We start from the raw sequence: 5,745 nt of genomic DNA on the forward strand, positions 1-5,745 counted from the left end.
TAGAGATATCAAAAATGATAAAAGGGGATCACGATTACGGTTTTGTCACTCTACTTTGATCCACCACGTCTAGCTCGTCCAACTCGGAGGTCAAAGGTGGACAAGACAAGCTAACATATGCCAAATCGTATTAAACTAACCCGTTTACCATTCATAAGATTTATTCCTAATATATAATTATCTTCTATTTCAATCCTTAACGCAACTTCAGTCGTATAGGGTTCCATGGAAGGTGATATATTCTCAGTGTATTGCCTCAATATTGGTGTTTGTGTCACTATATTTATAAAAAAAGACCACTTAATTTTATGTTCTGAGAAGTTTAAACTTGAGCAAGTTTAATCAGCTATATTTTTTACAATATGTAAACCAATCAAATAATGTTTTCATATCTTTTGAAAATAGAGAAAAAATACGCAACTGAAGATATAAAAGAAAAAATGATATTGTGTTGATAATTACGAAGTATTTGCTTTAGAGAATATGCAAAGTTAACCATAGAAATTGTAATGCATGTAGCTGACAAATTCTAGCAAAATAATTACTAAATGTATTTTAAGTATTGCAAAGTTTAAGATACAGTAGAATCAAGTTTGACATGTAAGCACTAGGGTTAAGATGCCATCATAACAATTCCACAAAGTCCTTCAACAGCACCCACACCCCTTTGCATCCTAATGTACCCTTCTTCACGCCACTCGGTTCCCCATGAGTTCCACTAATAAACAAACTCATATTTCTTGCCAATTCTGTTTTGAAATTTTTTATGTAGGAAATACTTATAAATTTTGTTATGAAAAAAAATTTGCAGGAAATTGCCCCATTTTTTTTGCAAAATATTTTGTATAAAACACTTTTTGCAACAAATTTTGTAGGAAATACTTGCGAATTTTATAATTTTGTAGGAAATAATTACCCACAGAGGAATTACCTGCCAATTAAAATTCTTAGAAAAAATAGCAGAAAAATGTCTTTTCTTGCAATTTTTTTTAACAAATTTGCAAGAAAATTCCCATGTAATATGAGAATTTTTAGTAGTGTTCTTAACCAACCAATACTCACTTCCATCATCACTAACACCATATCCCACAACAGTCACACCATGATCCAAATAGGTTTCACAAGAACCAGTGAAAACACCTATTTTGTAAAATTGATAGTTAGAGCCACTAGCATCGATGGCAACATAGATTGGTTGATTGACAAAGCTTTTTGCAATGCCTTCTCAATGTTGGCACGGACATGCTCAATTTTCCAGTACTCAGTTTGTGAATTCCTTTAGTTGTTGCAACAACAGAAAATGCCTAGCAGCATCCTGCACAAGGTGAATTAATAGTTAGATAATGATCCTATTTAAGTTTACTTAAAAATGTCAATGAGTAATGAAACACTTACCACATTAGCTTTGGTCCTTGACTGGTGTCACTGCACCCTTTGGCCTCCGGTCACTATTAAAAATTTTCATATTACATGAGATTTTTCTTGCAAATTTGTTAAAAAAATTTGCATGAAAGGACTTTTTCCTGCTATTTTTTGTAGGAATCTTAATTGGTAGGTAATTCTTTTGTACGTAATTATTTCCTACAGAATTATAAAATTCGTAAGTATTTCGTATAAAATTTGTTGTGAAAAATGTTTTATACAAAATATTTTGCAAAAACAATTGGTAGCAATTTCATGCAAATTTTTTTTCATAACAAATATTACAAGTATTTTCTACAAAAATTATTTCAAAACAAAATTGACAGAAAATATAAGTTTTTTAGTAGTGAGTCCCTAGTGGATGGCACTACAATGACATTTTCATACTTAAAAGTGGTTGTTTTTGTTATTGAGGAGCACACATGCTCCTTGAACTTATTTCTTAAAGTTATGAACTCCTCGTTGGTGAGGTCTGCAAAGTGATTGATGGCTAACTTGTCATGTTTATGGGCAGCATTGTTGAAGGCTTCAATGTAATTCACATTTTCCTTGAATATCCTGAAACTCTTTTCCCTGTCATGGGAGTCTTTGTACACTTTTCCATGATGAGCCATCAATTCCTCATGCCTCTCGTACATGGAGGCATCTTGTAGAGTGCGACATTACTCTTGAAAAGCCAGGAATCCCATGCCAATGTTTGAAAAGTGCTTTAGGTTGGTTAGTGAAATGTTTGAAAAGTGCTTTAGGTTGGTTAGTGAAATGTTTGAAAAGTGCTTTGAAAACACCATATCTGATATGTTGCAACCATGGTGACTAAATAACTACTTTAGGTTGGTTAGTGAAATGTTTGAAAGTGTTTTTTGTCGTGTATTCAGGATTGTGTGTGGTGTTTATATAGCCATGTTACCGTTTAATTTTTAATTAGCTTTTAGTTTCTAACATAAATCTCAAGGCACCACCTTATTGTATGTACCTATGATATTTTTCTGAGTTAGACCATTGCTTATGGATATTGGTAGGATTGGGCAAAGTATACTGAACTGCAATGAACCATTAAAAACTACACTAAACTAAAAAATAGTTCGTCTGAACTGCACTGAACTGGAAAGCAGTTCAGACGAACTGCACTACACTATAATATGAACTGAACTATTATAAACTAAATTGTTGTACAAATTGCACTATTTTTAAACTGAACTGCATTATTTTTAAACTGAACTACACTATTTTTGAACCGTTTTTTAACTAAACCACACTAATTTTGAACCAAATTGTACTATTTTTTAACCGAAATATACTTCATCATTTCAATTGTTAATAAATTATTACATCAATTTAAATTGTTGAATTTTTTGTTAATTTTTTTTTATTGTTTTGCTAATAAACTTAACAAGTATATTAATAACAAATTAAGTTAAGGTATTTTTTGTGATATTTATTCATGTACAATAGTTTGAAATTAACATTTATTTGTAAGTAAAGAGTATTTTATATATTTACAATATTTTTAAATTTAAATAAAATATAAATTTAGTTAAAACACTATATATTTAAAACTATTAAAAAATATTTGAAGAAAGAAATACAAAGATTGAAAAAATAGTATTAAATTAGATATAATATGACATGATTTTGTTACGTAATAAAGTGATAATAAAAATAAAACATAAGATATTATTTATAAAATTTAATTCTCCCACTATTATACCCTCTTCCATGAATAATAGTAATTATGTGAGATATAAAAAAAATACAAGAGGAAACTATAATTAAAAGAGGCAGATTTTATTTTATGTTCAGTATAAAAAAATATTTAGAAAATATCGGTCCACCTTTCCCACCCCCATCCACCATCCTATTCCACCTCACATGTTACCACCCCAACCACCTAGGCACCACCACCCTTTTACGATTTCATTGCCAACATCCCTTTCTTTGCCCAGTGAGAACCTTTCACGTTGGACCGTTATGCAGGCGACACTGATCCAGACGAGCACCTCAAAGTGTACATAACACATGTCACCCTCTATACATCCCATGATGCTGTTTTCTGCAAAGCCTTTCCAACCACCCTTAAAGGCCCCGCACTCGAATGGTTCACTACTCTACCACTATATTCCATTGACTGCTTTGACACCCTCTCCCATATGTTCACTACTTATTTCGCTAGCAGCCGTCCACATCAAACCACAACCCTCTCTCTCCTTGGCGTCAGACAGGAACAAGATGAGACGGTTGCAGACCTTCATCGACCATTTCTGCAAGGCTGCCTTCCGCACACCTCACCTCAACCAAGAGATGATACTGCAATGTATGGCCCTTACCCTCAAACCTGGCCCCTTCGCTAACAACGTCTACCTACACCCACCCACATCCATGCACGAACTGAAGCTCCATGCTGCAGACTACATCCGCATGGAAGAGATGCAAACCCTCCACACGAAGTTTTGTAATGATTATACATCCTCCACTGCCACCCCCCCAAACCACCCTCACGGCCTGATCCTAGACCCAAAGAACCTCGACAACCTCGCTTCACCAGATATGCACCCCTAAATGTCCCCAAATCCCGCCTTCTTGATGAAGCTCTTCAACCCGACCTCATCCCACCACCTCGCAAAACATCCAACCCTCCCAACGCAGACATGACCAAATACGACTGATATCACTGAAACAATGGCCACACTAGAGACGAATGCAAAGCACTCTAAGACAAGATCAAAGAATTGGTTCGTGCTGGCCATTTCCGTGGCTTCATCCACAGAGATGACCACCCACATCCTTCCCGATCCGATCACCGATACCCTCCCCATGATTCGCGTTGTGACAGACGTTCCACCCAACCTACGAGCCATGACCCCCAACCTGTTCGCACTGATGTTGCCCGAACAGATCCCCCACTACGCGGCATAATCAACATCATCTCTAGCAGCTTTGCTAGTGGCGGGTCCACCTCCTCATCCCGAAAGAAACATCTCCGCCAACTCCAGTCCATTAACCACATAACCCACTCCCACCATAGACGCTGCATGCCTCCCATTACCTTTACAGACGATGATTTCCATGGCGTCGATCACCAGCAGAATGACCCAATGGTCATCACGGTCGAACTCAAAAACTACGCGGTCAAGAAAGTTCTTATCGACCAAGGTAGTTTAGTTAACATCCTATATTGGACGACATACCAGAAACTACAACTTGGTACCACTACCATGGTCCCCTATGATGAACCTATATACTGCTTCTTCGGGGAGAAGGTCTCCACTCGCAGGTACATCGATCTCCACATCGTTTTTCACGATGACACTCAAACCAAAACCATCCCCATTTGTTTCCTTGTCGTAGACGTGCCTACATCATACAATGTCCTCCTCGGCCGACCATCCCTCAACGTCATAGGTGTTGTCGTATCTATGCCACACTTGTCCATGAAATTCCCCTCCCCATCTAGTGACATTCTTACCATTCACGGCGACCAACGGCTCGCACGCCAATGTTACATGGCCAGCCTACATCCACAACTACACATCCTCCAAACACACAACATTGAGCACCCTTCCAACTCTAACATAGCCTTATATGGGGATGACTTAAACCCTAGAGTAGGCCGCGATGCACGCCTTGAGCCAGTCGATGAAACTATACCCTTGGAACTCCCCATGGATGCACACTTAAACTGGGCGCCGGCCTTCAACAAGAACAGCGTGACATACTAATGCCTACCCTCATCCGCAACACCGACCTCTTCTCCTGGTCAGCCGCTGACTTACCCGACGTTAGCCCTCAAGTCACGTTCCACAAGCTCTCCATTTATAAAGAAGCCAAATACGTCTCCCAAAAAAACAAAAACTTGGCGAAGAACGTCGACTAGCAGCGCAAGTGGAAGTTGACAAGTTACTAAATGCAGGTTTCATCGAGGAGGCCCATTACACCACCTGGCTTTCTAATGTAGTTCTGGTAAAAAAAGCAAACGGAAAATGGCGAATGTGCGTCAATTACATAGATCTCAATAAGGTCTGCCCTAAGGACGCCTACCCCTTACCCAATATTAACCGGCTAGTCGACGGTGCAGTCCGCAACAAGGTCCTCAGTTTTCTAGATGCATATTTCGGATACAACTAGATCCCAATGGCCACAACCGACATGAACAAGACTGCCTTCATCACAGACGACGCCAACTACTTTTACAAAGTCATGTCGTTCGGCCTCAAAAACGCAGGAGCAACTTATCAACGGTTGATGGATAAAGTCTTCAGCCATATAATGGGCAAGTGTGTCGAAGTGTACGTCAACGACATGGTTGTCAAATCCCCGAGTCATCAC

At 38.2% G+C, this 5,745-nt stretch overlaps 1 pseudogene; it reads right to left on the reverse strand.

Moving 5' to 3' along the window:
• Positions 1-624: 624 nt before the first annotated feature.
• On the reverse strand, positions 625-4,166 carry LOC114184497 (annotated as a pseudogene).
• Positions 4,167-5,745: the final 1,579 nt, after the last annotated feature.

This window comes from Vigna unguiculata, chromosome 5 (assembly GCF_004118075.2).
Source record: "Vigna unguiculata cultivar IT97K-499-35 chromosome 5, ASM411807v1, whole genome shotgun sequence".
NCBI lineage: Eukaryota > Viridiplantae > Streptophyta > Magnoliopsida > Fabales > Fabaceae > Vigna > Vigna unguiculata.